We start from the raw sequence: 24910 nt of genomic DNA on the forward strand, positions 1-24910 counted from the left end.
GACCGTAAGCCGCGTAAGGTGGCCACTCAAAATTTAAATGGCATTTAAATCAATAAAGAAAAACTCAATGTCATTTGACATTTATGTTGCGGACTCCTTTTCAAGACTCTTTTACCTATGTTCAAATAATTTGACGTTGTCATGGCAGTAGGTAGGTATGTAAATAAACATGTCAATGAAAAAGTGTGATCTTATTTGAGAATGATAATAATATATAATAAATAAATAGAATACCTCCGCTAAACGTATGTATCGTGTTACCGGGCGTCGGTAACATAGTGAGGTGATCGAATTTAAACTGTTGTGAGACATACTAACATTGAATAATTGTACGGTTTGGACTCACTTGTTTTAAGTCACTCGCGCGACATGTTTCGGATAGTGAGGTGAGTTTTCACTTCTATCGGCACTCCCGGGGTGCAACCGTTGTTGCTTGTTTTTGTAAAAAAAATCATTCTCGCAATATAGCTTATACCGCTGACTATACTTTTCTTTCGACAGACAGCTAATACTCATCAAGACAATTCTGACAAACCCAAACTTAATTGGGTTGTATTGTTTTATATCGCAGAGGTCCTATGACCATCTCCTGTACCTATCGATCATCAGATCAGCTCAATGGTACTATAATATTATCTATAGGTAATCGAATTATGGGAAGTGGGTCTAATTCAGCTTGCAAGAAGTCGGGTTTGCGGGTCAAAACTCGAATGTACTTACATACTTTCTCGTACATACAAACATTGCAAGTTAAATAAAATTTTGTAAAAAACCGTCCACATTAAACAGTTTAATTCCATTAAAATTTATATTCTTCTAAAAATTAAAATTTTTCCATAGTTGTAAAATACTTGTCTTGATGGATTCTATAATGAACTTACCAGTAGTTATTGTGAACATATCTTTGTCCATGGAAGGGACCGGGCAACGAATTCCATTGCTTAGCGGTCCGTATCATGAAAGATGAGTCACTTCGCGCGAATGAATGGAATATTAAACATGAAGGTTACATACAGCGTAAATACTGTAATATCTAAATACTTACTGTATCTCTAGATTATACGTTACTAGCGACCCGCCCCGGCATCGCACAGGTTAACAAATTATACATAAACCTTCCTCTTGAATCACTCTATCTATTAAAAACAAACCGCATCAAAATCCGTTGCGTAGTTTTAAAGATCTAAGCATACATACAGACGACAGACAGACAGCGGGAAGCGACTTTGGTTTATACTATTGTAGTGGGTGCGCTACGCGTACACTCACACTCCCTTGGTTTAGCCCTATATAAGCTTTTACATGACGTTATTCAAGACATTATAGATCGATACTCCAAGCAAGTTGTTTCATTCAACGTCCCACATCACATGGCGATCCTGCCAGTGCGGCCTTGCGCTGCACTGGCGGCGCGCCGCGCCAGGCAGAGAACCAAAAGCAAAATTCATCATTAAATTAAATATGAGAAATAATTTATGGACAATTGTGATTACTATAAACAATAGTGAAATTGACAGTGGACAAATTTAAATACTGCGAAGTGGAATTAACTATTAACTACTATTAAAATCCGTGGAACTGTTTAAACACTTATACTTAGTGAATTGGTTGCTGGAACTTTACTTCATCAATTTGTGCTTTGATAAACTAGTGACAATGGACAGTTGGACACATTTCATTAAGTTATTACTAGATTTACAGTCATAAAAAGACGAAGTGCGTGAACAGTGACTCTCCTTCGATCGTGAAATAAATTCGTTATTTTGAGAAAGTGTAAAATCTTAACTACTGGTGACTTATGGACAAAAATTTGGATGGACAGAAAATAACGGTTTTAAAGATGGTATATTTCAAAGTTATGTAATAAAAAGGCGGGATTAGTAGTGATGGTGTTGGTATGCTGCTGGGCGTTGTTCGTGTCGTGAGGCCGAAGGATGGGTGCTATATAGAAATAAAAAGGATCGGCACAGACGACGAGAAATCCATCATGTTAAAATGAAAGAATGCTTTATTGATATAGTTATAATTTCGTAGATTTTTTTTTTCTGTTCTGAAGTTGTATTCCTAAAATGTGTAATACCCAAAGTTATGTAGTTAGTTGTTATGTAGTCTAAAAAAAAAAATATAGGTATTCTAGCAATTTATTTGGCTTAAGGGTATAGGTAGGTACATAACATACTTTCATCCTTGACAAATATGGCACATGACGGCGGCGCGTGCACTCCATACAAGGATTCGCAGGCGTCGTCTGTTATTTCATCTCAAGTTTCATAGTCTTCGTACACAGATTTAGATCATTTAAAATATATTGTAATAAAATTAAATTTAAAGATTAATAAGTAACACTTAAATTATGTTTCAAGTTTCAGATTTAAAAATATGACAGTAGGTATGTCACGTAATATGTTACGACTTTATCCATATACATTTAATGTTTAACTTTCATAGATTAAGTTTATTTTTACTTCGAATTTTAAATGTTTTTTTTTAATGATGTTGTTTAATATTGTATCAGTCTAGACATTTTTTTTATACACGGATTTGACATAAGAAACAAACAAAATAATGACTTTTATATTAATGGATATGACTTTTAAAATAAAATGCGGTATTATAAAGAATAATACTGAATTAGGATTAGGAACAGAGTTTGCGGGTATTCGGTATGTTTAAAGTAAAGTTTAATGTTGGATTTCAAGGGTTGAATTAAAAGGTCTGTAAATATGTTTGTAACTGTGTGTATGGAAAGTCCTAAAGAAAGTTTGGTTTTTGATTGTTTTATGAGTAAAATGGAATTTGTTTGTTATTAGAAAAGTGCGTTAGCAAAATGATTGGGAAAACTAAAACAGATAAGTTTTTCAAAAGACGATTAGCCTGATCAACTAAGAGTTGCTGAAACTCTTATATGTTGCAGTTTTCATGGTGTATGTGGTTGATTTTTGAATGTGTTTCTTTTTGTGACAGTGAAATATGAAAGAAAATGAATAGAAATAAGTATATATACCTATCGCATCTTCGGTGGCCCGAGAGGCGGCCTTGAGCGGTTAGGTTAGCAAGGGTACGCCAGGATACAAGGCAGGCACGGAATCCTTGGATGTCTGACCATGATTCGGTCGAGCATCAATCGTGGAGACTCCTTGGACACATGGAAGGATATGATGTAAGGAAGTGTTAAAAGAACTGCCTGAATGTGAATATAAATAAATAGTATGTGTGCGCGCTTAAAAAGAAAATTTCCTTGTATCCTGAGTAAATAAATAGATATATTATTGTATGGTCGGCCGACCACAAATGTAAATGCGTTGTGTACCCTTGCCGTAAAAGAGATGCACGCTTTAGATGCACACTTTATGAAATAATTTAGTAAATATATGTAAATGATGAAAGTACTGACGTGTTTAACTAGTGAGTAGGTATACCTAAATGAAATGAACTTAAAAATAAATGCTTGCAAGAACCATGATATGACAAGATAAATTAATGAAAAAGAAACTACGTACGAAAAATAACAAACATGGACTATTTTTTTTTATTGTATTTTTTAGTGTTTTTTTTTTATATTGATTTTTGAACTTTTACTTGATATAAAAATGTTTTCTTATTACTATTATGAACTTTCTTTGTGTGAATTTAAAATTATTTTATCGAATATAATTATGCTAAAAATAAGCGATACATATTATGTGAAAGTTTCGTTTCGTCATCAAGGCACGAATTTGTAATTAAGTGATTATATTATAAAATTAAGTACTTATGCATGCTTAAATTGTAATCATCATGTTTACGCGTTATAGAAATAGCTATTCCAGAGTAGCTTACATAAACATAAGATATTTCTTTTATTGATTTTACATAAGTACCTACCTAAAAAAAATGTTTATATTGAGAATTTCAAAATTAGAAACTTTTCGTTTGTGTTACTTATCTTAATGTCTTATTAAAAAAATTTTATCATATAAAATTACAACCATGAATTATTGAACCATAAATGTTACAGGTTAAATAAAAAAAAATAGATTATTGAGTTTAATATATTATATTACGGTAATCTATTTTTTTTTTCTCAAGGAATGGAGATGTAGTGGGTGCGCTACGCGTACACTCACACTCCCTTGGTTTAGCCCTATATAAGCTTTTACATGACGTTATTCAAGACATTATAGATCGATACTCCAAGCAAGTTGTTTCATTCAACGTCCCACATCAATAATCAGCAATAAGCAAATAAGGTATTCATTATTTTTATCTGACATATCATAAACCCTATTCGAAAACAGAAAATTACGGACAGCATAAAGTTAAGTTGCAACAAATTTCTTATCTGTGTAATTCCTCGACCTGAGTGGACGCTCGAGTTGGGCGTGTAGCGGGGCGGGGCGTGCGGCGTGGATGTTAAACAAATGCAAGCGTATAGGAGCGGCCTTAGTGCACGCTGCTCAAATTACTTGTGAGCCCGACGCCACGCTGCACGCCCCGCCGAACGCTCCGCTTCGAGCGTCCACTCAGGCCTTACACTAAATGTACCGATATTATTGCGTAATAATGCCATTCTAATTTCAAACACCTCTAAAAAATAAGAATTTTATTTGACCTTATTTCTACAATATCAAATGCTATAATGGAATCTTGAGCGTTGCGAGGGTTTTTAAAGCACGTGGGTTAAACACAATTTGCACCCGAGTGGAACACAACATTTTTCACCACACCAAACCTAAGAAAATATTAACTGTAAGATATCACACAAAATCAAACCAAATCAAATCCAAATGATTGTTATTAAATATTTATCATTCAAAAGTCAATTCTACTAGCAAACATAAGAAAACAAATCAAAATTTGCATTTGATTACTTTGCCCCACATGTGAATAAAATGCAACTTTTCTATCAGTTTTTGAACAATCAAGAGACCTTTTACCGGTTGGTGTGGTGAAAATTGTATTTTATTATGCACAAACATTCAAGAATACTTATCGAAGTGACCCCTTTAATTGCCTTTGAGTATATATTGCCGTAACTCAGCTGTAACCCCAACTCTCAGTAAGTTTACACGGGTTGATTACAAATAACTATCACAACAAACAGTTAAGGGAAGTTGTAAGACTATAACTTAAATAATTGGTGCTCCTCTTGTAATACTTCGAGCATGACGCTGAATAGTCTAAGAGCGAACCCCGGAAAATATCATTGTTTTTGAATGGACATGGCACCAGTAATGAGACCTATATTACCTATACCACAAATTGTGTGAAATGAGTATCTAATTAACATCAGTTTCTAAACACTAACAACATTTTACCATAAAATAGTTATAGAGCTACTTAAGTTTGACGTGTCAATAATTTATGTTTTTTTTTAAAGAAACGGCGCCATACTGCTCCTAATTGGAGAAGAAAAAAAAAACATTTCAAATTATGTTGAAACTAATTGCAGTGTCTTTCATCAAACATTTCAAAATCATAGTTAAGATGACGAATAGGACTTTCAAATTTGAACGCGCAAAGCGGTAGAAATTTTACATTGGTAATATATAAAAATACTCAAAATGTTCTCTTAAATGTCACGATTGGCACCGTTAATACAATTATTTAAGTTGTATATAGGTTTACAACTGTTCCAATAGAGTCGAAATTAACTCACATTATCATATACCATTTTTCTAGGGCTAGCTCTCCGTCTAGAATGTATCCGCAACAATGAGGCTCTTTGAGACAAGTTTTAACAAAGAACGTCTTGAAAATTTAACGCTTATTCGCTTTCTTTGTAAACTGAGTGCGTCTTACGATATTTATTTAATAGTTGTAGGATTCTTTGTGAGATTTTCAAGAATACTTGTAACAATTTTCGCAATTAAGTATCTTGTACTCTTGCTATAAAACTCAGTTTAAAGTCAGTTTTTCCTTATTTTTATAGGTTAGTTGTATTTTTCCAGTTTTAGTTTTAATTTTTTGTTATGTGTAACGTATTTTTGCACGTCTGCACTGCCGTGTCACGCGCATCTCATGTAACTTTTGAGTTTCGAGATAATTACGCTTAAAGTTTTAAAGATACAAATGCTGTTATCGATGACGGTTCATCGAATTTTTTTATTTTTTTTCTAATCTACATGTAGGAAATATGGTCACAGAATAGGATCTTCAATTTTTTTTTGCATAATTGAATAGTTTTCATTTTATTCGAATTAAATGGTTTCGCATGACCAACACTTCCATATTACGTGGTCACACGAAATCATGTAAGTCAAGTTACATGACATACGCGTGATCAGGCGTGCCACGTATTAAGAGAAATAATATTGTTGTCGTATAAACCAAGCGCTCGGCCAGTCATGCCTAAGTTGCCTAACTCCGGTAACTTAAGAACATATATCATGCAACTCAAGTTAACTGAGTTGTGTCTGACGCCATCGGCAAAAAAATGAAGTTACGTGAGTTAGGCATATGCTTTTCTCAGTAAATAATGAAGATTTTCAAACTTTTCTTTTTGGAGATATTGAGAGATATTTAATGGTTTTTAAGACGATTTCGACTGGTTATCCGTAACTCATGTAACTCGAGTTAACGGAGTTTGGCGTGACACGGCAGTGCAGGACTTCGTTTCTGCCTGGCCAAACGGTCATTGTCGTTTCAAAAGTTTCGCGCTTCTTCGGTCACGTTTCAATTTTTAACGTTTGTATCTGAATTAAGATTTGAGTAGGTCCCTTAATTATTCATGGAACTCATCATCAGAACTGGACGTGGATCTTAAAAAAAATGTTTATTAGAACCATATTTGCTTAGCAAGGACATAATTTCAAACCTGAAGTTCTTCTATTTAAGCGCCATCTTCGGAATTACTTATTAGCCCGCAAACAGAGCCGTGACATTTCACAGTTTTGTGTAAGAGTCGCGGAGTTTTCTGATTGAACTTCAAAATAGTTAAATATAATAATACTGGGCTGTGGAGCTAGGTCGATTTGTGACTGTCCCATAATATTTATTTGTTTAGATATTTATTTGTTAACTTTAATTTTACCTACTTAGTAAAAGTTAATAAATAATTTGTAACAACATGTCTCAACATTCATAAAAATATAATAAATTTTCTTCATTTTGTATTCAATTTGTTCTTTGAACTGTTCTAATTTAAAGTATTTATTATACTTCTTCTTCTTCTTATTTAAGAGCTGTGCTTTTTTGTTATACATTATTACATTATACACTAGTAAACAAAACCGCAGAACTGAAGTACTACCTAAATCACCTCAAGTTATAATTGTATGTAGGAGGATTAATTCCCGTAATCACAAAACGTTACAATTTCAGTTCATCGACCATCAAAACGAAAGACCATCAAGACGTTTTAATTCCCACAAGCGACACAGGGATGTTTCGTGTTATATCGATAAACTACGGGTCTCTATTGTTTTCCAAAAAGTTTTAAGTCATAATGTATTGTTTGCCCGCATTTTCGTTAGTCATCATTCATTTGGTTCAGAAACGCGTCACTTTCCAGGATTGCCATAAAACAAACCTAACCTAACATAACCTATCTATAGCATAACCTTACGAAAATCCTGAAAAGATAACGGTTTCAGTTTTATGACTAATGATAATATGACAAACAATACATTATGACTTGAAACTTTATGGGAAACAAAGAGACCTCATAAACTACACAGAAACATACCAGATTCTCATAATTTTAAGTGCTTGGAAAGTAGTTGTGTTTTATGGGCTTTAAAACAGCTGTAACTTTCTATGTCTAATGCATTTGAAATGGTAAAACTTGCCAGTTGTTTATTTCCTTTACATCAAATTTCATAACTACTGAACTAAAGTTGCCAAACCTAATACCTGACTTTAGATAAGTTGTAATCAGTGCGTGTCGTTATTCCAATAACACTTTTTTGAAAGTTATATCCCATCAAAAACATTACATGTAAAAAGGTGCAAGTCTCGCAACGCTTCTACGACAAAAAAGTTGTGAGATGTAATGTGAAACCAAGTCGGTTATTTTAATCAGTGCCAGGGGGTGTTAAACCGTATCAATAAGATATCTTTAATTTGTAATACGTATAATAACTTGGCCATCGCACGGCTGCATAATGACATAAGGATCTTCGTCACCTATTAAAAATAATTCTAACTGAACATAACGCTAGCGCTAATTGCAGTTTGAGCATTACACATTAATACGAGTACGGTACGAGGTACGAGTAAAGCATTATGTGCGATTGCCAAGTCATTATATGTATTACAAATTAAAGATATCTTATTGATACGGTTTTAACACCCCCTGGCACTGATTAAAATAACCGACTTGGTTTCACATTACATCTCAAAACTTTTTTGTCGTAGAAGCGTTGCGAGACTTGCACCTTTTTACATGTAATGTTTTTGATGGGATCTCATCTCTTTTTGTAGGCAGTCCTTCTTTTCGGGTACCTATACTATGTATACACATATCATAACTAAACTAGTGTACATACCTTTACTTTACCTACTATTTGTAGGAACTTCAACAGTAACTTTGTAATTGCATATATTTATATGGGATTACAAACTTACTTATGCAGTTCTTAGATCTTTAAAACGTGACTGATATTGCAATATTTTTAGGTTTTCTATGGCTTGATAAGCTGAAAACTACTTATGTTTAAAATTTGAAGCTTGTGGGTGTGCTAGAAGTATGAGATCGAGTATGATGATCGTGACGCGTGAGAGAGTGAGTGTGTCAGTGTCGAAAATAAGGAACATTGACATACAATAATTCTTAAACTACAAATTCAAATTGAATGTTTTTAAGAATATATCTTATGCATGTTAAGCCCTATATATTACTGAAAATTCAGGTTTCTAGCTTCAGCCAGCACAAAATTACAGGACGTCGAAAATGGCCTGAATCGCTTCGAGAAAAGGATGGTACGGCCGTGCCTCTTTGTTTTGCTCGACTTGGCGGGGGCACGCAGATTTAAGCAACAATCATTACGCAGCGTACTACGTAGGCGAACAACACGCGAACGCGAAGCGAAGCGATGCGGCGCGGGGTGAATCAATCCTTTGATACCTATAGAAGTGTCCTACGTGGACGATCTCGTTGCGAACGCGAACGCCTTGGGCCCGCCGCGCCGCAACGCGTCGCGTTCGCGAGTCGCTTACGTAAGACGCAGCGTTAGCTTCATATTTGAACTTCATACAAACTGATACGTTGACTAAAACTGTTTTGTATTTTCAATCAATCAATCGGGGATATAAAGGCTGATAATTCAGATTGTTGCCTTATGGCAAGCACACACTAACGCCATCTATACTACGCAGCGGCACAAGTCTAATTAAAAATAATAATTTTGACTTGTCAAAACAAGGATTCAAATTAGAATGGAACAGGAGACCTTTTTATGGGTCTGTGGGCTGATAGAGGATAATAGTAAAAGTCTCAGCTCCAATTTATCGATAACCGACCATCCCTATCGCCATATCTTCGTCGTAAAAGCGATCTCATTATTCCCAGTTTAACGGCAATTGCCGCGATATTAGTACATTCTATCCAGACGTGATTCTTAAACGTGCATAATGTATCAAAATTACATAGAAAATGTGTTGGTTGCGCTAGCAAAGCGCAACTGAGTGTGTATGAAAACGGCGCCGTATTAAATTGGCATAATATTATTGGCGATTTTTCGATCCTAAATAACGCTTCTGCTGCTAATCTAATAGCTTCGCCATTTAACCAGTTAACCAGTTAAAGCATGCCCTCTAGATCCTTTACAGCTATGCCTAGTCAAAAATCAAGTTATACTAGTTATCCGGCAAGAATAGTAAACGATGGTATTACTAGGTCCTAGCCGCTGACTCTTGCCAAGAAATCATTCAGCCTTAAGCCATATTGCCTGAAGTGGCAAGATTTCCTGCGGCTAAGCCAAGTTTCAAAGATATTGCCAATAATAATCCAAAGTTACGAGTATATTAAAGACTCACTCGTGAGTTATAGCTTTTTTCACAATTCATAACTCCCGCGGGAACAACATAGGCCTTAGTCCTTTAGTACACCTCTAATCTCCATGAAATAAGATCTTTTTCGAGCAAGTGTGATGAAAAATCACTGTGTGTAACTCCGGGGGTAAGAATATTGCACATAAGTAAGAACTTTAACACCCTCGTTTCTAATATTTCACTAACCCCCCTCTTTGCAAAATGTACTATAATAATATCTTTGGCTAATTCGACGTACAAATAAATAATAAGTAAACCAACATTTCTATATTTTCGCGTGAAAATAACCAACATCCTAATAACATTTAGACAGACAAAAAGCTTTTTACTTTTATTATGTTCAGACAAATCTCATCGGCATTTTTCCGAATGTCATTCTGTCTGTCTGATGACCTTTAACCTCAAGTTTGGTCTTGCGTACCTTTAGAAAAAATATAGACTTAATATCTCACCCATCTGATTACAGCGTTTTTTTACATTCTTACATAACATAACTTAATAATATTTTTTCTAATATAAGCTTTCCGAAAGTCCCTCTAACTTTGAACCGTGCATCCATAAAGAATAATACAGAACAGAACTAAAGAAAATGTAGGTATTTTTTTTATTCCGTAAATTACCATGAATACCAATTCACTTTAAAATTAAAAAAATATATGACTTGAGTGTACAGTTTTAATACCTCCCAATCTGAACCATTAGTAAAACTGCTTATTTCACAATTACCTATTCGCTACTCTCCTTTTTACTAGCAAAGCTATCTGTTAGAGTGAGATGGTAAAACTTTATAATTTTGTCTCTCACCGATAGCTGCCACTATGAGTCTAAGTTATATTAGCAATCAGTGTACGAATATAATTACCCAAAGAACTAGTTAGCGTTGTAGACAAACTGCGAAAGTTAAAATTGGCTGCCGCGCGCCACCGTTAGTGGTTTTATGTGGCATCAACGTTTAATGACTTTAAACGCCTTTGCTTGTAACGTACGAAGTTTTTGTTGAAGGATATTACATCGTATGACAGGGTGATTAGTGCCTCCGCCACGCATACCGTAAGAGAATAGCCGTTGGAAAACTCATCCCATTGTTTACCGCAAGTATTTAAACTCGGACAAAATTTTCCGCATTTAATAGTAGATTGTGTCACAACTCACAAGGGAGCAAAATGACATATTTACGACGAGGGTGTACATTGGACCGTGGACCAATCATCATGAACTTAAAAGTTATTCTCTTGTCGGTGAAGCGCAACTCTCGAAATAACCGTAAAGGTGATAGTTTTTTGAAAAAAGTAAAAGGTATGTAGGTACTCGTACCATCAGCTGTAAAATGAATTCATTCATAAATCCATGCTTTTTCGCAGCTCACTGTACACTTTTTTAAAAAGCTAAGTTCTGAATCCGGTTTACTCTACCTATGACCCTGCTTGTGACCCAGAACAACTGAGGTCTTCTAGTACTCTATAAATCAATCACTGTGCCCACCTTACGAGGAATGTCATTTATCATGTCAAGTGGTCGTCAAAATCGGTGTCTGGTGAAGGCTGATATTATATAATTATAATATACTAGCGACCCGCCCCGGCTTCGCACGGGTTAACAAAATATACCTAAACCTTCCTCTCGAATCACTCTATCTATGAAAAAAACCGCATCAAAATCCGTTGCGTAGTTTTAAAGATCTAAGCATACCTGGACAGACAGACAGCGGGAAGCGACTTTGTCGTTATACTATGTAGTGATAGTGATATATATAGGTGCTTACTCACCCCAGTCATCACATACTGAAGTAGGTACTTGTACTATTAACTGGACGGAACTTTGCCCGCAACGAACTTGTTTCTTACAGCATTTTGATCTTTATAGGTAGGTACCTATATGGGAAATGGGAATATATCGTCTAGTCTAGAACAAAGTTGTACAAACGTTAACTACCGTTAACCAGCGGCTTATATACAGCATTATTTACCACTTACCAGAATGAAAAAACGTTTCACAATTCATGAACAGATTTGCTATTCAGGCCCAAACACTATTCGGACACTGGAATGGCCGATCCATGGTTAATATGCATTGAGTGAGACCTAGAATCTATCTAATAAGACCTAATAGTCTTTAGCACCGACTATTTTGGAAGTAATTGGATAAATAGGGGTTCGGAGTGGCAGTGGACTATTTTATAAAGCTACAAGTTACAATTTACAAGCGGAAGTCTCTTTTTAACCCTATGTGTTAGTTAAATTGTAACTTGTAGCTTTATAAAATAGGCCACAGGTCAAGTCAGTTATCACCAGAGCCCGTATTATGAGTCACTGACAGTGTCAAAACTGACATTTACGCTATCGAGAACATAATTTACTTTCTATACATCTCGTTTGCACTAATGCGAGTATGAGCGAGATGTATACAAAGTAAATTACGTTCTCGACGGCGTTTATGTCAGTGACAAACTGATGGTAGCCGTACAGAGGGCCTACCGCGAATCACGTTCGACGTGTTGCCTCTCTGTTGCACTTGTGAATTCGTACGTAAGTGTGACAGGGAGGCAACACGTCGAACGTGGTTCGCGGTAGGCCCTCAGTTATAGCCAGGGGGTGAAACTTCGGTGCCGGTGACACGCGTGTGACGCCGACTTTCGGGAAAGTTGGTTTGAAATAATTTATTTGAGATTTCGCTGATGACACTGCCTTCTGTTGAGACGCGTAGACAATAGAATTTTTTTTTATTGATGGTATAATAAATAAAAATTTATAAAGTAGGTCAGTAACTTGCATGTAACACTCTTGAAAATTGTAGGTACCTACATGAATGGGTTATATACTATTGAGAGCTATGTAGATCGCTTACCATCACCGTATGGTTGTTTACTGACGTGATATAAAAATTATAATACTGCTCTACTTGAAAAATTCAGAGGAGATTGGTGAGTACCTATCATATTTAAAGAAATAATAATATTTTCAAATGCTACTTATTAAAATTATTGTGGTCAAAGTGCATAATAATCATCTTATGACTATGACAGTTAGCCCAAAAATAGGATACATATTTGAGTAGTTACGGTAATCTTTTCACCGTTTAATTCCAAAAAAATATGAATTTATAAGTTATAAGTCAATTTTAAAACAGTTTTAAAAATATTTTTGAATAATCAATCATAATTTAGGTATAGGCCAAGGGTATATGTATTATAGATGTTTTATATCCATACTAACCAACAATTTCATATTTAAACACCAAAAAGAGGCAATAAAGAGGTAAAGAGCGTATGCAAATACTAGAAATCGGCCACACAATAAATCACAAGGCCCGGGCCCAGGGCATTCAGTGCGATCTAAACCCTGCTAATACGGAGGGATGATCGCAGCTCCGTAAAAATGAGCGATTACGATACCACAGATTACGTATCTTAGACGGGATAATCATTTTGACAATTTGATCAGAGAATTACAAACATAGCAAAATTAATATAATGGTTCAAATGTATAAACTTTTAAGGGGGGTATAAATAAACGCATACTTAATGCATTTATTTATAAATATTACATTAGAAAATTATTGACTACTAACACTACTAGCGACCCGCTGACTTACACACGGGCTTGCACGGGTTAACAAATTATACATAAACCTTCCTCTTGAATCACTTTATCTATTTAAAAAAACCGCATCATAATCCGTTGCGTAGTTTTAAAGATCTAAATATACATAGGGACATACAGGCAGCGGGAAGCGACTTTGTTTTATACTATGTAGTGATTTTATATGGGCGTCATTTTTTTTCCTTGTTCGTAATAAAGCCCAAATAATTTCAAACTCTCATAAATTATTAACTTTCAGCTGGTGCCTTGTATACCATTTAACTTCTATTTAAATTTTATTTCGTAACTCTTTGTTACTTTTTAGCTATGGCGGTCATTTTCCTGCTAATGGCGTAATATTCCTGGCTCGATTTTTGTAATACATTATTTCTCTATTTATTTAAAACCGATGCATATGTTTTTTCAAAGGTGTTTCTTACTAAGATATTTTGCTCAAAACTTAAAGAAAAAACCGGCCAAGTGCGAGTCGGACTCGCGCACGGAGGGTTCCGCACCATCAACAAAAAACAAGCAAAAAAGCGGTCACCCATCCAAGTACTGACCCCGCCCGACGTTGCTTAACTTCAGTCAAAAATCACGTTTGTTGTATGGGAGCCCCACTTAAATCTTTATTTTATTCTGTTTTTAGTATTTGTTGTTATAGCGGCAACAGAAATACACCATCTGTGAAAATTTCAACTGTCTAGCTATCACGGTTCGTGAGATACAGCCTGGTGACAGACGGACGGACGGACGGACGGACAGCGTACAAAAATTAAATACTGAAAATCCACCTACCTGTTTTATAAATGCTGCGTCTCATATTTCAGATGATCCAAAAATAAAATGCTAAAACAAAGTAATAACAGATGAACATTTTCTGCTGAATTATTTTAAAAGGAACAGTGCAGTCGTTCTTAAATAAAAAACATAATTATGAACTTGAACTATTGTGTGCTCCATCCAGTCTGCAAGTGATCTGAGACTGCAAGACCAATCCCACCTGACCCCCCATAACGATCGAGTAAGGTGCAACACCACCCAAGGGACCAGCCAAGATTGAGGGCCTTTTCTCACTGGTCCGCACAGATTTCCTCACTCAAAGCAATTTCTTAGCCAGATTTCGACGGCCACCCTCTCTGTCCTTCTCAGTTATTACAAGATTGCTGGAAAGAGATAGATATATAAAAGGATTTTTAGTTCAGATTAGCCTCCAGTTCGCCTTTGAATCTGAAAGGATATTTATGGCAGTCGTTAAAATGATATGTGATATTTGAATGTACCATAATAACGGAATTTAGGCGCGTGATATGACGTTTATGACGGCCATTTAAAATTTGCGTTTCGGTCATATGCAGAGCAATATCAGGCGTGTGTCGGCTGTGTTTTGGTTGCTTAACGAGGCCAGCCCTAGTAGCACGGTCGCATTTTTATCGTTTAACACCATGCCTGTCACGTTCTAACAAGTATGTAAGTGCGAAAGTGACGGGCATAGTGATAGTCGATAAAAATGCAACCGTGCTGGGCCCGCTGGGAGTCGTTCTTATGTAATGATAATGACAGTCATTAAATGACTACAGGATTAGGCTGCCTTCCCACTAAGGTGGAGATGAGCGGAGGCGTGCGAAAATCAAACAATAATGCAAGTGGCATGAGAGTTATCTTGGTTCGACTTTTGTTTTATTTGTATAATAATTTCTATTAATGACTACTAGTACCAGACATATAGATACTACGCATATACAGGGTGCTTCCTGTAACAGGAGCAATAAATTAAACTAAAGGCTGTACTCCTCAAACCGACCAACATTTGTTCAGCAACTTTTAATAATTATGAATCGGTTAGACTTCCTCTTTTTCATACAAAATAAATATTGCATTCAATGTACGCTGATATCAGTGTATTTGACGTTACTTGTCACGCTTTAAACATAACAAAATTTGCAATACATTTGCGTCTTAGAATAAACTTAAAAGTGTAATAAAAATCAAAACGTGAATTATTTTCAAAAGTTGCTGAACAAATGTTGGTCAGTTTGAGGAGTACAGCCTACAGTTTAATTTATTGCTCCTGTTACAGGAAACACCCTGTATATGTTATTACGCAAAGAACGCATCTAGATGGCGTGGCGCTCATTTCGGCTGCAGGCGATTGTTTTGCTGAGATCTCTATCCAATTATTAACGCGATTGATCATGTAAAATTTCAAGCTATATCTTCTGATATATTTTATTTAGCATGAAATTTTACATGAACAATCGCTATATCTTCTGATATCTTCTGATATAGCATGAAATTTTACATGAACAATAGCTATATCTTCTGATATCTTCTGATATAGCATGAAATTTTACATGAACAATCGTTTGTCGTTTTAAAATGAGAGCGAATTTCGATTGTATGGTGGCGGCTAGGTTCGTATGACCTTACGAGTTACGAGTAAGTTCGATTGGCGTTTTCTAATAAACGATTATCACTTTAAGTAGCTAGCGCTCCCTGGGTGCCTAGCCAACGTGCAAATCGTTAACGCTCCATGGCGTAACGTAGTCATATCTCTCTCACTCGTCCATACTAGTGCGACGGAGACAGTTGCGTTTCGTTCGCTGCCCGAGCCGAAGGTTTGGAAACAACGCGCAACGCCCAGCAAACGTTATACATTTCCAACACGCTTAAATAATTATACCTACTCGTACTTGGGCGTTTTTTTTTTGTTGTCCTAAACACTTTTTTTTCAAATTTGGGATTTTTTATGTTAGTTCTACTCAGAATCACGAGCTCTTTCTATCCTAATAGGAGAAAAAAAGTGTCCCAATATTTCCATACATTTTTCGATCTTTCCATTACGCGACCGCCATACAAAATCTATGAAAAATGGTGACGGAATGGAAAAAAAAACCTTGGGACACTTTTTTTCTCCTATTAGGATAGAAAGAGCTCGTGATCCTGAGTAGAAATAACATAAAAAATCCCAAATTTGAAAAAAAAAGTGTTTGGGACAACAAAAAAAAAACGCCCACTTACAGGAATTACGGGCTTCCGTGTGCAAGATGTATGGTTACATAATACAGTGGATGGAGGCATTATATAGAATGTTTACCACAGTTAAAAATCTAATATCTTTTTCAGCAAATGGTGTTATACGATGTATAATATGACATAAACGACTTGTTTTAATGAAAACGGCTCACTTTGTATGGTAATCCGTTTCTCACTTTATTATTGAGTACAGTCAGTGTCAACAGTAGCGGGAAAAAAAAATAACGCACCAAAAGTATCTGCCACCCTGGAATACTCTTCCAATGTGCCATCTACATAAATCACTACACCTTATCAAACAAAAGTCCCCCGCCGCGTCTGTCTGTTTGTGTGTTTGTATTTTCGCGATAAACTCAAAAACTACTGAACGGATTTCAGCTATCGATAGAGTGATTCTTGATGAAGATTTATGTATAATTTGTTAACCCGTGCGAAGTCTAGTACAATTTAAATTATGTAATAATTTTATTTCATACCTTACAATTGCCGCGTCATTCACGTCAACACTTTCTTTTTCAGCGGGATCCGGATTGCCAAGTTCATTGTTAAGTATTTCGTAACTTATTAGAGCCTAAAGAGACTCACAACTTTCCACTTAGTATTACTTGTTACTTACTTGGCACTTAGCGAAAAGGTAACTCTTCGGAATAGAGTGAATATCATCATTATGTCACTGAAACCCGAGGACAAAACATCTCATATTTCATTTAAAAGCATTTTTTATCCAAAAAATACTGTATCAGACATCTTACAACGTTATCCCATAAACGTCCCAAAAAGGAAAAAAAACTTCACCAAAATAAGCGAAGGATCAAGTTGTAAAAGAAGAAGATTAAATTTTTTATTGTGAGAGTAAATCTGGCCAAAATGCGTGCTAAGATCGTAATATCGTTTTTAATCTGTTTTGTGGCATTTTGCAACGCGTTTCCTGAGTCTCAGGGCGTCGAAGCGAGAGGGAAGAAAAAGAAAATCGCGCTGTTTAGTAAGTACTTAAATCTTTTGATTTTATTTTCTGGCATTATATTATTTACGGTTTTAGAAATAAAACAGAAGAAACAGATCATCAAGGAATTAAAGCCTACGGAACTATTTTGACACGTTCAATTATCTGGGGACCTAGCCAAGCCTAAGCTAAAATATACGTATAATAAACGCCTAAAATATATTCATTTATAAAACTATAGTACAAACAGTACATAAAATCGCAAACTGTATTGTGCCCGAGTCAAAAGTTATAAGAATAGGTAAGTATGTCATGAAAATTATTTGCAAGAGTAGGTAGGTATAACTTTATACTTAGGTACCCGACGGGTTGTTCATTCCCTGACGAGTCCCATTTGCATCTGCGGAACAATTTACAGTGGAGCTATATGGAACGCCGATAATGGCTTTTCAATATTTAAGTTATATCTGCATTTAACATGTGCTTACTGATTGGGGATATTGATCAGGGGAATATTGAAGAATACAGTTGTTTTCTATATGTAGATCAATTAAATTGTATAAAACAATACGAAAACAGGTACTTACCTACACTAATAAATCACGATCATACATGTTTTAAGTTTTTTAATTTATAAATAACTAGCGACCCGCCCCGGCTTCGCACGGGTTAAAAAATTATACATAAACGTTCCTCTTGAATCACTCTATCTATTAAAAAAGCGGCCAAGTGCGAGTCGGACTCGCCCATGAAGGGTTCCGTATTTAGGCGATTTATGACGTATAAAAAAAAAACGACTTACTAGATCTCGTTCAAACCAATTTTCGGTGGAAGTTTACATGGTAATGTACATCATATATTTTTTTTAGTTTTATCATTCTCTTATTTTAGAAGTTACAGGGGGGGGGACACACATTTTACCACTTTGGAAGTGTCTCTCGCGCAAACTATTCAGTTTAGAAAAAAATGATATAAGAAACCTCAATATCATTTTTGAAGACCTATCCATAGATACCCCACACGTATGGGTTTGATGAAAAAAATTTTTTTGAGTTTCAGTTCGAAGTATGGGGAACCCCAAAAATTTATTGTTTTTTTTCTATTTTTGTGTGAAAATCTTAATGCGGTTCACAGAATACATCTACTTACCAAGTTTCAACAGTATAGTTCTTATAGTTTCGGAGAAAAGTGGCTGTGACATACGGACGGACAGACAGACGGACAGACGGACAGACGGACAGACGGACAGACGGACAGACAGACAGACATGACGAATCTATAAGGGTTCCGTTTTTTGCCATTTGGCTACGGAACCCTAAAAAACACATCAAAATCCGTTGCGTAGTTTTAAAGATCTGCGCATACATACAGACAGACAGACAGGGAAGCGAATTTGTTTTATACTATGTAGTGATAGTGAAACGCATAAATACATTGTTCAAGTACTACAATTTTGGTCCCTATATTTAGTAACCATATTAAGATGTTAAATTTTATCCGTGCCACATCAAGCAATAATTGTGAAAACAGCGCTGTCTAAACTTGTTCAGAGATGACTTACGAAAAATAGTAAATATTATATTGAATTTTTACACGTTTTAATTAAGGGCGATACCAACCAAAACCTAAAATGGTTAAAATTTCTTGATAGAAAAACACACCACAAAATATGTATATAATTTTTGTTTACTTTCCAGTAAATAATTTCAATTTTTTTTTTGCGAAAGTCAAATAATTTTAGCATAAAATAACTAGTCGTATAGTCGAGGTCGAGGGATCTGACGAGCAAAATTTTAAACAGAAGTACCTATATTTCAGAGAACTCTTAAGTTAGAAATTTCGCACTGCGAGCCATATACAGGATGCTTCCTGTAACAGGAGCAATAAATTAAACTGTAGGCTGTATTCCTCAAACTGACCAACATTTGTTCAGCAACTTTTGAAAATAACTAATGTTTTGATTTTTATTACACTTTCAAGTTTATTCTAAGACGCAATGTATTGCAAATTTTGTTATGTTTAAATCGTGACAAGCAACGTCAAACACACTGATGTCAGCGTACATTGAAGGCAATATTTATTTTGTATGAAAAAGAGGAAGTCTAAGGGATTCATAATTTTTAAAAGTTGCTGAACAAATGTTGGTCGGTTTGAGGAGTACAGCCTTTAGTTTAATTTATTGCTCCTGTTACAGGAAGCACCCTGTATAGATATGTTTTATTCTAATTTTCTGTCTTTACGCCCCCTCCCAAGGCAACTGAGGCATACGGAGCGCAGGCCGTATAATGGGTTTTTAATATTAAAATTCTTATCTGCATGCTCGTTCTTAACGATGTGCTGTTGGCGGGAACAGCGGGAAAGTTGCCGACTCTAGGTAATATTGGGGAAATTTGCTTTTCCATATGTTATTAGCTACCTATGTATATGTAAATAAGCGTGGGTGGCCTAGCGGTAAGGGCGTGTGACTTTCAATCCAGAGGTCGCGGGTTCAAACCCCGGCTCGTACCAATGAGTTTTTCGGAACTTATATGTATCATTTGATATTTACCAGTTGCTTTTCGGTGAAGGAAAACATCGCGAGGAAACCGGACTAATCTCAATAAGGCATAGTTTCCCCTCTGGGTTGGAAGGTCAGATGGCAGACGCTTTCGTATAAACTCGTGCCTACGTCAATTCTTGGGATTAGTTGTCAAAGCGGACCCCAGGCTCCCATGAGCCGTGGCAAAATGACGGGATAACGCAAGGAGGACACAGCCCCTTATAATAGTAAATTTGGTTTCGGAATAAATTTCATTACAAAAGGTAGGAAGTGCAGTGCAGTGTAGTCAGTGAACACTTTTTTTTCTTTACAGTATACTTCGCCGACCTGGTCCTAAAGAAGTTCTTTATCCTCAAGCTGATATACGCCTTCGTGTTCTGGCTGGTGATCCACAAAGCCGGTTACTTTCTCACGTGGTTTGTCAGTTACCTCAAGGAGACGAAGAAGGACCATCACGACCATGGCCACTATGGCCCTCATCACTACGATGACGGCCCTAGTTATGGACCCCCGAGCTATGGACCCAGTTATGGACCTTATAAGAGAAAGAATTTTTAGTTATATACGAATAGGGTTTGCAATCTGGATCCGGATCCGCGGATCTTCCCATACATTTCAGATCCGTCGTGAAAACCCTATATACGAAGACTGCTTACCATCAGGCGGGCCGTATGCTTGTTTGCCACTGACGTAGTATAAAAAAATACATAACGACCGGATGAAGTATGATCTTATAAGCTAGGAGCGCATTTATGAATTTCACGTCTTTTAAGTTACATTCGACGACAAATTCCTCAAAGTTGGTATAGTTATTTATTTATTTATTTCGTTAAGATGGATTAAAGTATAAGTATAACTGCATTTTTGCCGTTTTTTTCTATATTATTAGTTCCTTCGCTTATTTAAATTTAATCTTGCTAGACTCAGAAGCGTGATGACGAGAAAAAGTTCTTATGAATGACTTGCGATTTGCGAAAGGGTACGTGTTTTCATGAATGAATCGCAAGTTATTTACAAGTACAAGTTTTTTAATATCCCGAAAAAATTGAAAATTTTTAACCAGTCCAAATAATTTCCTTTAGTCCGGTTTTAGGCTAATATACCAATAGCGAGCTCCATCGCACTAATGGAGATTCTATGACTCCAATTACCGGTTACTTAGCCGGAATTTAGGCGTGAATCGGGTTAATTTCAGGGGTTTAAAACCTAAACATTGTTTCGTGAGATATTGTTACTTAGCTCTTTACAAAATTTCACTTCCAGGATGCTTATCGTGAAACAAATATATACATAATATATTACGAAATTCATTAAGTACTTAAGTGTTTTTCTTTGCAAAGAATAGTTATCTATTTATTTTTGTGTAATATAATTATTAATTTATAAATGGTTCCTTAGGAAAAGAGAACCTATAGGGCTGGCGTCACGTAGTTTCACGTTGAAAAATGTAGACATGATAGAAAATCGGGCGTACCTCGCTTTAAGACGCGGTGTATAGTAAAATGCGCTATTTTGAGACGATATTTACAGACTTTTACAAGGATTTCATGCATTATTTTCTAGTATGTATAACTTCAGTCTTTGAACTACTTGTTTGCTTGTCAGAAACACGAATACCACAGAACAAGCAACGGCGATGCGAGCAGGGTACGTGTCGCCGCCGGTTTTGAGCAAACGCTCGCATGCTACTCGCCCGCGCTGACCGAAAACTAAGTAAACATGCCTTTTTGCGCCACAATAACCTTCAGATTAAGAAGCCAGACATCAAATCTGTCTAAAGGAACCGTATTCATTCACCAGGCATACAAGTTTTTACTACCGTTGCGCGAATGTTAGTAAATGTAGAGAGAAACGAGCGGCGACACCGGTTCCGATACGAACTGCGCGCGATAGCCATTCTAACCTCTTTAATAATGTTCTGTGACGAATACTCATAATTTTCTCGATAGAATTTTCTATTGAAAACATGTTTAAATTTGTTTTTATACTTATCCTTCTATGGTTTTCTATGGAAAGCACCACGTGATCACCGATCAGCCGTCATAGAAAATGACATGTCGGTTGCCTCAACCCGGGCACGGGTCTAGCGTGACTAGCGTGAGTCATCCTTAATACCAAGACCGAATGGGTTGGTCGTATAAACTTTCGAAAGGCGTGGCAGGGAGCGGGTTAAAGTTTTTCTTACTTTGTACTAATAAAAAGTATAAGTCGCATTTATATTGAGATTATCATGTACGCTACGCATTGAATATTGAGTAAAACCAGTCATGTTAGTATGCAGCACACGGCTCTAGCGTTTTCACATTGACCCATATCGAATGTCGATGACCTTTGATATAAAAAAAGGAAATTGCTTTCTTTTGATCATTAATAATTATATATAAAAATACACTTTTTTACATTTCATCCGATAACATTGGATAATGTAAAAACGCTCTGATTTCAAGTAAATATAACGTGATACGTACTCGTTAACGTAAAAGATTTTTTATAGTAAATAACAACAACAACGCCAACAATTTATACTCTCGGGAAGTCGGCTAGGATTACGCTGATTGGACAAAAAGTGGGCTTTGCGATAGGTCGATTAAATATTTAATATTCCAAGCATTAATAATCCCGGCTTTCAAGACAGTTTTAATTACTTTAAAAGAAGAGTTTTTTTTTTCTAGGTAGGTAGGTACAATGTAAATGTTGTTGACAAGGATTACGCTTCTGCAGGCGAGTCTGTTCCGTATTCGTATATTTTATGTTTCATGTACGAGTAATTAGTTGAAACTTGAGGTAGTTAAACAAAAGGCGGCCTTATCGCTAAAGAGCAATAAGGGCGCCGATATAAGTAAGTAGCCTTAAGATATAAGATACTACAAATTGTTTGTTTTTTACTAATCGTTCGTGCTAAATCAATAGAAAATATCTATGGTGTCTCGGTGAGAACTGCTGGGGATAGTGTTGAGTCGCTCACTCGTGAGGCACCTCATTTGTACAACTCATTTTGTTAATTTGTCGCAGTACTTCGTACCGCAAAAATGTCTTACTTCACTCCTCGATTCATTTTACTCATTTACTCGCGCGCATCACAAACACCTCTTGCCACACAAATCATTCACACACTTCAAATTTCAAAAAACTCTTATCCGTTCAAATTCACTCGCGAGTCTCGCGACCCTCAAAACTCATACACTCCTCACAACTCGCAACAGAGTCCCTGGATCGCGCGAGGCGCTAGGTGCTCGCCTGCTCGCCGACACTCAAAACTCAAATGTCTCAAATGAAGAAACGAGTAATGATCCACACTGTCAACTGCCGAACTACAAACCTTATTGCAACGACAAAAGGTCCACTCACCGCCTCTCTGTGACATGAACCCCTCAAAAATCCTTTCAAAATGAAACAATGAATTAGAAATACCCAAAGAGGGAGTGAGACCGACACGCGACGTACTTCAATATCGCTTCGCGTCACCGCTGAAAATACGTTAATAATTAAACACGAAAGACAACAAGCGTAAGCGCTGCAAGCTTTCATACATCTTAAAAAAAATGTCGCTGTTGGAATTAATGGAATAGTTGACGCTGAAAATATGCTAGTACCTCACCTCATTTGAAGTAAGACATTGTAACACCTCATTTTAGAAAATGAGGTACTCATACAAACTCATTTTAAATTGATGTCCTACCCATCACTAGCTGGGGAGGAAAATGCATGTTTTAGTATGTAAGTTAGTTTTTAATAGAATCTTATGTATATTTTACGCTATTGTTCTCCTAATAAATAAAATAAATAAAAATAAGATATTTAATCTTATAATTGTACACTACAGGCATCAGATTTTCCAACCTAGAGGTGAAACTGGGCTCTAATGGGATCACATAAGTATGTATATTGATTTCATCGCGATTTCTCCCTTCGTCAAAATATTAGAATTTAGGTAGATGGCAGGGGAAGGATTTGAACCCACGACTTCTGCTTAAAAGTCACACGCCTTAAGGATGACTCACGTTAGACCGGGCCGTGCCCGGGCCGGAGCTTCCAAAGCGTCGTTTTCTATGGAAAGTATCACGTGATCACAGTAAGCGCCGCAAGCTCCGGCCCAGACACGGCCCGGTCGGCCCGGTCTAACGTGAGCCATCCTTTATCTTACCGGTTTTCACCCAAATACAGTTGCAATGTACTTACCTACTAAAAATAAACCCTGTTTCATCCGGATCCGTAATCCGGTTTAACGTACATCCGTAAATCCGGACGCCCTCGATTATAAACCGTTTACGCTTCTCATAAAATTACAAAGAATAAAATTGGAACCAGAAGCGTGCAAGGTCTGTATACTATATTTATAGGTATCAGTGAGTACAAAATATTACCGATGGTTGTGCGAGGAATAGGCTTAACGAATGTATTTTATAAAAATCATAAAAGATACCTAACTTTTGTTAGTTAATTAATCAAGAAAATGACATGTAACAATTGTAGTTAATGGACGAAATTGATCCGATCTAACGGGCATCGAGAAATACGGGCGCGCCCGATTATAAACTGTTTACGAGTCTTATAAAATGGCAAAAATTGAGATGGACACAGAAGCGACAAACAAAGGACGCCATACTAAAGTGGCACGAGAAGCCCCTGATGACAGCGATGGCCGTGGCTCATTATAAAAGTGGACCTTCTTCAGAGCGAGCGCGAACCTCGAGCCAACGCTTTGTTCCAGCTTGGGCAAAAATGCTTTCGTAATGCCAGCTGTCAAGATCAGAAGTTCACCTCTAGAAGTTAAATTTCTCGACCGAATCTTGTGAAATTTTGCGAGCTGGTTCAGTAATTATACAATTTTTTTGTCAACAT

The 24910-nt window shown here is 36.3% G+C and overlaps 1 long non-coding RNA gene across 1 annotated transcript in view; it reads left to right on the forward strand.

Annotated features, from left to right (window-relative positions):
* LOC134663123 (uncharacterized) overlaps positions 1–20278 on the forward strand; it is a 94930-nt gene extending 74652 nt beyond the window's left edge. Inside the window, exon 2 of the long non-coding RNA XR_010098124.1 lies at positions 20140–20278. This is a non-coding gene — a long non-coding RNA (uncharacterized LOC134663123). The remainder of the gene's footprint in view (positions 1–20139) is intronic.
* The last annotated feature ends 4632 nt before the right edge of the window (positions 20279–24910 follow it).

The sequence above is a fragment of the Cydia amplana genome, chromosome 4 (assembly GCF_948474715.1).
Source record: "Cydia amplana chromosome 4, ilCydAmpl1.1, whole genome shotgun sequence".
NCBI classification, from domain to species: Eukaryota; Metazoa; Arthropoda; class Insecta; order Lepidoptera; family Tortricidae; genus Cydia; species Cydia amplana.